This window comes from Colius striatus, chromosome Z, assembly GCF_028858725.1.
Source record: "Colius striatus isolate bColStr4 chromosome Z, bColStr4.1.hap1, whole genome shotgun sequence".
NCBI classification, from domain to species: Eukaryota; Metazoa; Chordata; class Aves; order Coliiformes; family Coliidae; genus Colius; species Colius striatus.
Window position 1 is genome coordinate 6102367 of NC_084790.1, and position 12933 is coordinate 6115299.

The window sequence follows — 12933 nt, forward strand, 5'->3', positions numbered from 1 at the left end:
CCCTCCTGCAGTTTTCTCCACTAAATCCAATTACCAGTGATAGTAACCCTGTAACACCAGGCAGTAATTCCATCAAGAGGTCTGCACTGCGCCCATAGCACTCCAGAGCTGAGCCAGAGCATCTCTCTGGTTTTCCAGATGATGCAGGCAAGCCAGTGAAGGATCTTTCAGGAGTGTGACTTCTTTATTCAGCCTCTCCCTTCACTTTCCAGTGCTTCAGGCTGCATTGCAGGGCTTGTATTGCATGGTGAGGGAATCCCAGTGCTCCCCAATGCCTCAGGGTGATTGACATGCCACTTGTTGACTCCTTCCCACAGGTGTCTGCTGAAGCAGATGCTAATTAAAGCTGCCCACCGCTGTTCCTCCATGCATGCTGTAGAATCCCAGTGCCTGTTCTTTGTGCCTGTAGCTGGAGGTGCGCCGGGTATGGCTGCAGAGCTCCCTGCCTGGGTTGGAGAAGGCTGCTTTCCCTTTACTAATGTGATTACCGGTGGATGCAATTAAACCTGGATGGCTGCACACTGTAGCTCCTGTCAGGGGCTGGTTAGGAAGGTAAGGGGATGCTGTTAGCAGCGAGAACACTATGTCACCTTGTGCGCTGGGGACACCAGCCAACAGAAGAGATGCACCTGAGGCAGTGAATCCAGCCCCAGAAGCAGGGGTCTGTGTGAGCCGTCAGGCTAAACGCCAGCGGAGCAAACAACAGGAGCCAGGGCTGGGAGCCCTGTGTGTCCCATCACCGCACGGCCCAGGGCGGGCGAAAGGCCAGTGTGCGGACGGGTACGAACGTCGGTGTGAGGGCACTGAACAGTCCGGACCGTCCCCGGCCGCCGAGCACAAAATGGCGCCGGGGGCGGCTGAGGACGCGGCGCGCGAGCGCCCCCCGCTGACAGCGCCGGCGCGCGCGCGCTCCGCTCAGACAAAAGACCGCGGCGGCCGCTCCCTCCTCCCGCGCCGCGCCGCACTGCGCATGCGCCGCCCGCCGCCGGGGGAGCGCTGCGGGCGGGGGCACGAGCCGCGCCGCGCGTGCGCCCCGCCGCTGCATCTTCCCCCCCCACCCCCCCACCCCCCCGCGGCTCGGCGAAGGTTCCGGAGCTCGCGTGCACCCGCCCCTCCCCGCCCCCGGCCCGCCCCGCCCGCGCCGCCGCTGTCACTCGCCGCCCGGCTCCGGTGCGGACTCCCCTGCAGCGGCAGGTAGGGGTACGGCCTCCGGCCGGCGGGAGGGGCGCGGGAGGGATGGGGTGCCGCGCGGCCGGGACACCCTCTCCTCGGTGTAGCGGCGCTGCGTTTCGCTGTCCCGTCGCGTAGGACGGGCAGAGGGAAGGGAAAAAAAAAGAAACCAAACCCAAATCCCCAAACCCACCCTTTCAGTAAAACAAAAATGGTCGCGGAGGGGCGCGTCCCCGCCGGTGCCGCTGTGCCCGGGCGCCGCCAGCCCGCGGGCTGCAGCAGCGCGAGGCGCGTCCCCTGCGGCAGCGCTGCCGCCCGGCTGCAGGTGCGGGGCGGGGTGGTCGCAGTGGGCGACACACACGCGGCTTTTTTTTCTTTCCAGCCGTTTTTCACCCCTTTTGTGTTTGTTTGTTTTTTGCGCCGTTCCGTGCGGCAGGTGAGGACAGGGGCCGTGCTGGCGGGGCTGCGGCAGGAGGTGCGGGCAGCGCCTTCCCGCCCCGGTGCGGTGCCATCTTCTGCAGCCGCCCTCGGGCACGGGGAAGGCGGGGGACAGCTGTAATTAAGAGAAAAAAAGGATAAATTTATCAGTAATGGGTAAATCGCGAGGAAAAGGTGTTTCAGACAACGGAGCTGTCCACACCCAGCCTGAAACTTAAGGGTGGCGAGCGTTATTGAGGTCACAGCGCAGCAGTTGCCTTGCTTTGTTGCATCCCCCGGTTGCCCGGCCAAGGGATTCCGATATTTAATGTTAACAGCGTGGATGACCGTGCTGTTAAACCTTCGGGCTGGGGATGCTGGTCCTGAGCTCCCTAGGTTTGGGGTTGGGGTGGTGTAACTGGTGGTGGTACCTGGATGTGCCTCACACCTCGCACGTTTCCCCATGTTGTGCTTAAATTGTCCTCTTGTCCTTTTCATTAGTCTCATTCTGTGCTGCCTGTTTTTTTCTGGTCCTAAAAATCCCACTAGGCTAGGTGTGGGGCTGGCCCTCTTTAAGAGACTTGCCTTTTTTTTCCCCCTTTAGCTGTTGGATTTTTCTTTGTTTCAAGGCTTAACAGAGATGAAAAGGGAAGTTTTTCCTTGCCAGGCGTTTCCAGGTGTGCTGCGTGGCACGCCTGCCCTCCTGGCTTGGAGCAATTAAACCCATACGGAGCAGAAACAGCTCACTTGAGGTGAGGGATGGAGATTTCTGCTTGCATCCCTGTTTGCACAAGGGAGGATTCAATGAGGGAAGATGATTTCTTATTTTTTTAACACCTAGAAATGCAGTCCCGTTGTTCGTTTGCAGAGGGCAGCTGCCGTCACTTTAAAGGGAGTTTCTCCTTCCATTTGCTGGTGGTACCACCATGCGAGGTGCAGCTCCATTTGCAGCAAGAGGCTGGTCTTGCTTAGAAACGGGCTTGCTGAGATGAGCCAAGCTGTCACTTTAGCAATTTGTATGCAGCGTATTCCTGAGTGGCCCCATGTTTATCTGTGTGGATCTGAGCAGATGCCTGATATGTGTCTGAATGAGTGGAACAAAATTCACTACCGAGAATCATTTAATGTGGTCTGTCGAGCAATGGCTGCCATCTGATGAAGGATTTTTGCCTTTGCTGCCAGTTTGGAGTGTTTAATGGTTTTCCTTGTGCAGTTAATTTTTTGTTTTCTCAAAGTGGTCAATCAAGAACAGGTCTCAGTTGGGCATTTCCAGGCTGCTCTTGAGAGACGGAAAATTAAGATTTCATTCTATGTAGAAATGAGACATAGTCAAACCCAGTTAGACTTTGTTCCCTCTTAATATGCAAAATGTTTGGGTTTTACCGCAAGATCTGTAACTTCAAGAGAAAAGCAAGGTACAGACTGACTCACCTATAGTACCTAGAGATTTTCCAGGCAGATAATTGACATCTGACAAAAAAGTGGTGTTTGGAAGGAGGTGTATGGCCGTGCTGTATTTCCCTGTGCCATCCCCAGTGTCAGCCAAGGTTACCTTATGCTGCTGAATGCCCTCGGAAATGAAGGCTTGTGGTCAGGGCTTTGGAATTAAGATGCAAGCAGGGTTTGTTTTGTAAGACCCAGCCCTTGTGTCCTGGGGAAATGTGATGCCTAGCCCACAGGTTGGTTGCTTGGGTCTACGTCCTCCATAAGGCTTGATTGCAGCATGAGAGGACCTTAGGACAGTGAAGTCTTGAACATCCAGATCTTAAAAAGAAACACCTGGTGAGCTCTGTGTTGGTTAAAAGGTGCTGTGGATCTGTCTTCCTCTTGCACGGCAAGATAGCTAGAAGCGGACCCTTGAGAAACTGGAACTAAAGCATCTCTGCCTGTTACGAGGGAAAGCGTAAAGTGTGGGTGTCACTGTTAGAAGCCTTGGACAGCTCACTGCTGATCTGCAGCTTCCAGATGAACTTGCTGCAGAAGTGCCATCTGACAGAAACACGAGGGGCATTGAGATGCTGTGGTATTCACCTGGGAGAGCAAGGCCATTAGCTCTCTGGAAGGGGCAGGTGGCATTGCAGATATGGGCATTTATCCTTCATCAGCTGGGATTAGCTGAGATGAGGACAGAAGTAACAGGACCTCTCTGTGCCCTGTGGGGAGCTCCTAGAGAGGAGATGGGTCCAGTCCCTTCAGGTAACAAGATGTAGGTGACAAGTACAACAGTATGGGTTTTGTGTCTCTCCCTCCCTTGTTACTCACCCATTTCAAGTACTGTGTTAAGTATTTACGGGTCAAGCTTCTAATTTAGTCTTCCTCACCCTGCAGCAGTTCCTTTGTCACCTTGCTGCCCTCTGCTTCCAGCCTCTGTCTTCCCAAGGCATTTTGTTCAAACTATCCCGTTCCCTCTGTGCTTGATAAACTGCAGTTTCAGCAGGACTCAGCTGGACCAAGTAAACATTTACCTGTGCTGAGCAAGGAGTGCTGCAGCTTTCTCATTTCCATCCTGAAAGCCACGGGGAAATCTGCTCCTCTGTCCAGGAGAGCAATCCTTGTGGAATAAAAATGAGGGAAATGTGACACTGCAGTTGCTCTTTCTACGTTGAGGCTGAGCCTGGTATATCCAGCCAGGGACAGCTGTGGCATGCCAGTAGAGTAGGTATCATCATCGTCTGCCTTCCATGCTCCTCTGCTTCATTTTGAAGAACTATGTTCTTTGTTGCATGCTTGTTGATCTATGTTGCATCATTGTCTCTTTTTTTCAGGGTTTTTACCAGCCAGGGGATTTGGAAGTGTTTGGGTACCACCTTGCTCCTTGCATGTTTGCTGGGGCTTAGCTGAACAGTTCTTGCCGTGTAGTAGTGGGGAGTAGAGCAAATTGCTCCTTTATGACGTTTATATCCTCCTTTGGAAGTTTGGCTTGGCAGTATCATGGGACTGTTAGAAACTGCTGAGGAAAGCCATGTTGAAGATGCTTTTGTGATGGTTTCTCTGCCCTTTCTTCAGAAAACTCGTGTTCATCATCATGGGAATAACAAATTGTCCTGGTGGTTACAGCAACCCAGCTGTAAGGCTTTGTCTGTCAGAGTGTCTGTGTGTGCCTGTGCAGGCTTCTGGCAGTGCTGTCTTGAGATGCTGGTGCTGGGGTGTGTCCCATCCAGTCTTTCAGACAAATCCCTTTTGGTTTGCAAAGGGTTGAAAGTTGGATCATGAAGCAGTGTCTAAGGGGAAATGCTGAGGGTAGCTGTTCCCTTTTTTTCCCCAATAGGAATTATTCAAAAGCTGGAAGAAAGCTGTAGGCTCGAGTTTATCTTGAGCAGAATAGACTTATTCTTCCAGCCCAGTGTGCTGATGAGGCTTGGTGGTTGTCCCTGTATCTTTTGAGGCAGTGCTGCTAGTTTAGCTTAGCTATGCTCTGGCACTCAGTGAATTAGTCAAGAAAGAATCAGGGCACTAGTTTCCACTTAGCTCCCAGTATTTTCCAGTTTGCTTAGCCTGACAGTTGACGAGGTCAGTCGGCTAGTAGGTTGGCTTATTGGCTCCTAGGCTGTCTGCTGACACTGTATATAGGTGTAGGACTGGACTCAGAGTTGGAAGCTCATAGTGAAGTGCCCTGGACTCATGACAGACTTTTAAGTGCTTCATCTGGGTGATGTTGAGAGAGTATGTGCCCTGGGACATAATGGTGGGCTTTGCAGTGGTAGATTAGTGGTTGGACTTGATGATCTTAAAGGTCTTTTCCAACTGAAACAATTCCATGATTCTGTGTCAGGGCTGTCTCTGGAGCTGCTGGAACGCGGCACATCTTTAGGAGGGTGATGGCTCTATGTGCAGGTAAAGCAACCAGATAATGAGCAACAAAGCTTGTGTTTTGCTTTCTGGGCATACAAGCTTGCTCTGAAGTCTGCAGACCTGTGTGGTCTGTGAAAAAGTACCACAGCCAGAACTGTGCCTGCCCCATAGCCAGAACTATGACTAGGTAGAGAGGGGGAACCTCAGCCTCTGCGTCTTGACTATTCCCAGCTTCTGTTCAGAGAAGCACCAGCTGATGTCTTTGGAGAAGGACCACAGCTCTCGGATGACCTGTCACTAGTACTGCAGTTGTACCGGAGCTGGGCTGGCTTTCTAGTTTTTAGTGCCCATCTATTTTTTACTTCTGGAGCTTTGCTTGCTTAACCATGGTGTTCATATTCCAGTGGTAGGCTGGCATGGTGTTTGAGGCTTGTTCCAAAGGCATATCCTTGCAGTTGGGGGTGCTTGTCAATAAAGTGGGCAGTGCTGTAGTGCACGGGTAGGCTTTACCTACCTGTGGAGACAGAAAATAAAGGAGGTAATTGTGGATGGAAATTGAGCAGGATTGCTAATCCCTGCAGAGCAGTGCAGAGATGTTCCCATTCATCTCAGACCAGTTATAGGAAGAGAATTAGAGTGAGTGATCCTGGGCAGAGGTCAGTGGGCTGTTTGGTGGCAGGCAGCCCTGCCGAAACCTTGCAGAGCACCAGGCTGGCTTAGCATTACCAGAGATGCAGCCCTCAGTCTGGATCAGTGCTCTTTCTTGGAGACGAACAGGTGGTGGAGTGTCAGGTCTGTGCAGTATTGCTTCTGCCCAGCACGAAGAGCCCTCAATCCCGATCTGTCTTTGCAGATGACCCCAGGATGCAATGAATAGAGCAGAGAATTGTGGCCCTTTGAGTAACTTCTGGTGTTTTTTTACGATTGGCACACCTCTCCTGTGAGAGACTGAACGAATCTCTGAATCTCTTCTTACAACAGGATGGATTTCCTCCATCTGTGAGTTGGAGCTTTGCTTCACTCTGAAATCAGTCGGTTGTAGGCAGTTTTTTAACATGCCTGTGGAAAGCATATGCAGTTTACGCTGGAGTCTGGAGGAGGTGTATCTGTGCCTTTAGAATTGAGTGGATTCCTTCTGGAAGTCTAATGAGCCCTTCGTGCTCCTCAGAAATCAGTCCACTGATTTTTTTTTTCCCCTTTCTCTTCCAAGCAGTCTGATTAGTGAAGGCAGTCATTATGTGCAGTGTGGCTCCTGTTTTCAGTGTCTTTTCTTTAAAATCCAAGGAAAGGGAGCACCACGGGATACCTTCTGTTAAGATAAAAGGATTATCACTGCAGTTGGGCTAATTATTTCCATCTTTACAGCCTCGCCACAGTACCTGCCCTGACCTCTCTTCCTAATTCTGCTATCACTGTCTGTCCACCTTTGCCTCTATGCCCTCCTTCTTGAATTGCTTCAGTATGGGTGGTGGGATTACACTATTGGTGCTGTGGAAGGGCAGGTCAGCTGTCCTGTTTATCCCCAAGCTGTCCTGTTTGGCTAGTCATTGTGTGCGTGTTACTGCGGTGAGCTGTGGCTCAAGTGTATGTGATGACAGTCTGTGGGAAAGAGAAAGGCTGACACGGGTTATTGTGGGATGAAATGCAGTTTAAGGGACAGATTATATGAATACATAGCAAGAAGGACCTCTGCCATTCATGGGGAAACTCCAGCACTTAAAAGAGCTAGAATGATTGAGGTTGGAAGGGACCTCTAGAGATCATCCAGTCCAACCTCCTGCTAAAGCAGGTTCCCTTTGATAAGGTCACACAGGAACGTATCCAATCAGGTTTGGAAATCTCCAGAGAAGGAGACTTCACACCCTCCCTGGGCAGAGTGTGCCAGGATTCCTTCACCCTCACAGCAAAGATTTTCCTCGTGTTCCAGTGGAACTTCCTGGGTTCCAGCTTGTGCCTGTTACTCCTTGTCCTGTCATTGCACACCACAGAAAAAAGACTGGCCCATCTTCTCTACACGTGCTTTTTAGACACTTATAAGCACTGTTAAGGGCTGCTCTCAGCCTTCTCTTCTCCTGGCTAAACAGCCACAGGTTTCTCAGCCTGTCCTCATCAGAGGAAAGTCAGTTCCAGTCCCCTAATCATGTTGGTAGCCTGGCACTGGACTCTCCAGAGGTTCCCTGTCTCTCTTGAACTGGGGAGCCCAGTGATGGAACCAGTTGTTTTCATGGTTTTGAGCAGTGTATATGAGACTTTGAAAGCCATGTGCTGCAAAGTTGCAAGGCTTTGTGCCACTTGTCAGTATGTCACTTTATGGCTCCCCATTAGCTGCTGTCCCAGACTGTCTGCCTGGAAGTGCCTGATGTAATTTCAGATGGATTTTATCAGTGTGTCGAGTCATTTGCTGCAGAAAGAAATTCCTGGAGATACTTATAAATGGCTCAAAAAATCTAAAGAAGCCTCTCGCATGATCCTTGAACACATCCAGCTCAGCAATGTGTGTGTTTGTGCTGGCCTAGAGAGCCGTTTTTGAGATAAATCAAACCGTCTTCCATATACTGGAAAGAAGTGTTCACTTTTGAAGTTGGAAATGGAGAAGTAGGGAGGAAGTTCAGAGTGGGAAATTCTTCCCTGCCTAAGAAACATTCGATCTTTTATTTGATCAAAGCTTAACTCAGATGCTGAGTGCATTGGCTTGGTCTTACCATGAAGGTGTATCTTGCTCACAAGCAGCTCTGTTCCTTTCTCTCAAATGCCACTTTGTGTGAGCATCTTGGTGAAGGGAGCACATCTGGCCAGTTGTGCACATTCTCAGTTGACGACAGATCAGGTCTGTCAAGGTCAAGATCAGTGACAAACTGATGGGCAAGTAATGTTTGTCTTGGATGGAGACTTTGCCTTCACATCCCGAGGTAACAGGGAGAGTCTTTGGCAGAGGCTAAAGGGATTTATTCCCCAGCAGTGGACGATGAGCACAGGCACCACGGCAGCTCTCATCAGGCTGAGATGCAGCAAGATGAAATTGGAAGAGGGACAAGAAGGGGGGCCAAAGAGGTGGAATAAATCCAGCTGAAGTGGTACATGCATACTGTCTTCTCCCCGACTCCCTGTCTTGGGACGGGGCTCTTGGACCTTAAAGGCTGGAGGTATAACAGTCTGAGGGCTTTGGGAGTGGCAATCTGCACAGCAGCTTCAGAACTGTGGGTCCAGGCTGAAAATTTGCTCGCACCAGGCTTATAGGTGACAAAATGTTCCTGCCTTGGTTTGCAATGATCAAGGTGAGTGTGTTCATTGTGGGGTTATCTTGAGGGCACAGCAACAACAGAAGGAGTGTGCCAGAAGAGTCATTCACCAGAGAAGGGGTAATCCAGTGGGATGAGCTTCCTGGAGCCTGGTTTATAGCTCTAGCTGTTGGTGAACTCTCAGGGTTATGTTTCAGTTTCAGCCAATGCAGGCTGGCAAGAGGAGTCTCTGTATAAAGTTGCAACTTTTGTCTGAAATTATACTCCACTTTAGTATGGTCAGACGTAGAAGAAGCCTAAGATTTGTAAATGTTACTCACGTTCCTTTCCTGGTGCTGACCCACTGTGTACAAAGTGCTGACTAGCTCCATGCGGGTGCTAAGTATTTGATTACCCTCCCACTGGAACTCCTGGATGTGATGCGGTAAGAGTTGCTTTTGTGGTTTAGGTTGAGAGCTACGGTGAAGCTGCCATGTGTGGTTGCATTACAGAAGTGGAATTTCATGTGCTCTGTACCAGTAGGTGTAGGTTGTGGTATCAGACATTGGGTATTAGTGAGCTCAAGGCTGGGATTTAATCTGAAGTCAGAGTTGCCTTTTGTGTTTCATTTTCAGCTCCTACTTCCTTTGAATTCAAGAGCAGACTTCAAGCAAATTCTTCTCTCTGAAGTTACTACCTTATATGTGGTTTTGCCAGCTGCCTCATCACCATGACAAGTCATACTGCCCAAGAGCTAGCTGGAAGGGTTTGTAGAGATAGCTTTTAGCAATGGACTTCTCCAAATTGGACAGAGAATTACATGCTTTTCCTTTGGCATCTTCTGATGTAGTAATTGAGAGGCTGGCAGACATATGCAAGGAGAAGTATTAAGTAAATGTTGCCGTTGGGCAGAAAAAGGTAAGTGGGTAAAAGCCCAGCTAAAGATCTCCTGCTCAAGCAGTGGTGTTGCTGTGGTAACAGCCCATTGATAGGTAAGAGAACAGATTGAGAAAGGATAGGACTAAAATGAGAATATTGGACTTGTCCTGGGACAAAGGGAGTGACTCTCTGGAGTTTGAAAAGAGGAGACATGCAGGGGTGTGGTGGTTGATGAATGGTCTGAAAAAAAAGGGCAACTGTGAGCTGAAGAAAGGAGTCTACCATGATGCTCTCAGGTTTTGTTCTCATGTTGTGCGGTGTGTGCATCTTGGGCACCTGCCAGGTCCAAACACCGTGTGCATACATGGGCACACTATCTGTCTCCTTTCCTTTCTCACTAGTCTTTCCTGTGCCTGACCCTCTTTTCCTTCCATTTTAAATCTTGCCCAGCAGTCCCAGATCCATGTTCTTCTGCAGTGCTTCTGGAAGCCTCTTTGCTGAGGCAGAGGCAGTGCTTGACTGGCCCTTGCCTTCGGCAAGAGCTTAGAAACTGGACTTGCTGAGAGCAAATTAGGGCCCAACTCCTTCCAGGATGTATTAGGCTTCCAGGATCAGGAATCTCTCAGCTACAGTACCACTGAGTTGTCATCAGTGCCTCTTATTTTATGGTTTTGTAGCCTACTTTGGATGAGTTTTGCTTTTCCCTTATTTTAGTGTAAGGTGAATTACCTTGCCAGCTCTTCCCTTTCCCCAGATTCCTCCAGGCAAGAGGGGAAGAGAGTCATGAATACTGTTTAATGTGAAGGCATTCATTTGAGAGATTAAGCATTAATATGTTCTTGCTTTTATTGTGTCTAATAATAGGGTTTATTGTCACGGCTGTCTGAGGTCTGAGCTCAGCTCCAAAGAGTGTTTCATTAGTTACTGTTGCTCGTGTACTTCTTCCCTTACAGAGAGGTTTTTGACTCCATGGGTGGGTTTGCTCAGCCAACATCCAAGAGCGTCTTGGCACTTAAGTTCTTAAATAGAAGGATCGTCTGATGTGGTTGCAACAGTGTTTGTGTGAAGATGAAAAAATTCCTTACCAGTGCTGGTGGCAAAATAGCCTGAAATGGTCTGGGTGAAGTACTAGAAAGGCCTCACTATCAAGAGGGAGCTCAGGATACCTGGGTGATGCTGAAGGAGATCAGAGTGTGTACAAGGAGTAGAACTGTGGCACTTGGTGTGGTCAGAGCCTCTTTGCACAGCCTGTCTCTTTTCATGCACAGCAATAAAAAGAAGCACTACTGAAATACCAGCAACCTTGCTTATTCCAGCCTTTGTATTGGTGATTTAGAGAGAACCTGTGACCTTACTGAACATGAATGGATCTCTCGTAACCTGAGACCAACAGCAGTATTATTTTAAGCAAGAAGTCAGCCTCTGATATCCTTTTTATACATATCATATGCATGACAGCAGAGCTGCATTTAGAGCTGAAAGGGATAAAGTCCCTGAGGAGACTGATTGCATCTCATTTATTTTTAACAAATATACTGGGGAGGATTGAACCTGAATTCCTAGACTTGAGCACCCTTAAATTCAGACAGTTTCCACTCTTTGTTGCCATGGAAAGCAAGATGGGCACTGGCTGGGCTTCCACCTAATTCCTGTGGAGGATGAAATGAACGTGGATATTGGGGGTTTATTTATTTATTTATTTATTTTAAGCTTGCTCCTCCTTTAGCTTTTGGAATGGGAGGGGAAAGAACAGTGTTACAACTCTTTGGCTGAATTTATGTTCTGGGTTCCCATGTGTCACTGTTTGTGCTGCCTGCATCAGCCTTTCCTGCAAATCTTTTCATTGACTCAATGCAACTGGAATCAAGGCAAGACAGATTGTTACCTGATTGTCATCCTCAGCGGTCCAAACTGGGTGAAGACCAGCTGGAGAGAGACATCTGAGCGCACAGTAGGGATGTCTTTTGTGCATAAAGGCTTTTATTTGCTCTTCCTTACTTGGAAATCCTTTTTAGTCTTCTGCCTCGGCATGTTTCAAACTGTGCTCTCTCATTATGTAAAATAAAGGTACAAATGTAGCTTCTGTTGGATATTTATTGTTCAGAAGAGCTTTATCTCTGAAATTTTGTTAACTTGTGCTGGCTGTCAGGGGACACTGCAGTCTCCCACAGCACCTCTCGCTCGCTGTTCGCAGCATGGCACATGAAACAGAGCTGAAACAGGCACCGTCACTCCTCTAGTGATGTGTTCCCCTGATGGTATTTTTTCGTATTTTTTTTCTTGACCTCCTCCAGATTAGGATTTTTTCCTGCATTTATCTGTTTACCACCCCTTCTGATAGAGATTTAAATAAAACAATGCTGCTTTTAGTTTTTAATCAGTACTGTTGTGAACATTTTTGAGGGATCAGTGTTTTTCTGCTGTTATGCAAAAACTTGACAATAGAAATCTAAGTGTATCAGAAAGGCTTGATGAATCTCTAATTGTTTGTTTATTTTGGTCTTTAAAAAAAAAAAAGGATTCAGGAAACACACTTGACCTCATCTGAAGTGTCTCTTAGTCATGAGATGCAAAAATAATTCATAAAAGCCAGACAGGAGCTAAAATTGCCTTCTCTGAGCTCTGTCTTGTTGCATAGTGACTGCTGGAATGAAGACAAGTCCTGCTAAAGCTCTGAAAGATCCGTCATGCTGGATTCTTTATAGGGTAAGAAATCAGTGTGTCAGGAGTGCATGACTCTCTTCTTGCCTTGTATTTATAGAGAGACTGACCTGATAAGGCATCCTGCTGCATTCCAGTGCTGTCAGTCATCTTTTGGGTGCTGGAACTGGACACTATGGGGCCAAAGGGTATTTGGTGCCCAGTTTGAGTATCAAGTGGGTGTCATCACTGCTTTAAACCAAGCGCCTGGGCATCCTATCCTTTCTCTCCCTGTTGCTTCTGGCAGTAGTAGAAGCCTCTCTGCTGTACCACACTGGAGACCACCTCTGCGTTGTCAGTCCTTGCAGCAGGAGCTCTGCAGTCTTGGATCCTGGCTTTAGAAGTAAAACAGTGCTGTCTAGGAAAACTTACCTGCCTTGGCTTCTTCCCTAGGATAGGCATTCTGTTACTGCAAGAGTGATTCCAGCCACACTGATGAGGCAGTAGCTGAAGCAGGTGGTGTCCTGGTTCTATCCCATCCACTCTGCCTAGGGTCACTTGCATTTGTAGGCTAGAGCTGTGGCACGAAGAATGTTTTCTATTCAATATCTTCATTACCTTGTCAGCATTGAATATTCACAAAACTTCTGTCAGGTGCAGCCAATGTTGTCAGCACTGTGAAATCAAAGTAAGCTGAGATCAAAGTAAGAAATGAACACATCCCTTGTATCTTGACAATGTCTTTTTTAAGCAAGAAGCAAAACCTGGAGGGATTCAAGGTGCAGCTGGATGGTGGTTGTGCTGCCATGACACTGGT

At 48.6% G+C, this 12933-nt stretch overlaps 1 protein-coding gene across 4 annotated transcripts in view; it reads left to right on the plus strand.

Moving 5' to 3' along the window:
* LOC104558224 (microtubule-associated protein tau) overlaps positions 1 to 12933 on the plus strand; it is a 62133-nt gene that overhangs the window by 6922 nt on the left and 42278 nt on the right. Inside the window, exon 1 of one of the 4 annotated variants that reach the window (XM_062019355.1) lies at positions 1139 to 1194. The exons of 2 other annotated variants lie outside the window; for them this stretch is intronic. The gene's annotated coding sequence lies outside the window, so the exon portion shown is untranslated. Of the gene's footprint in view, positions 1 to 1138; positions 1195 to 9476; positions 9516 to 12933 lie in introns of those variants that run through there. One more of the 4 variants, XM_062019357.1, reaches the window with a different exon arrangement.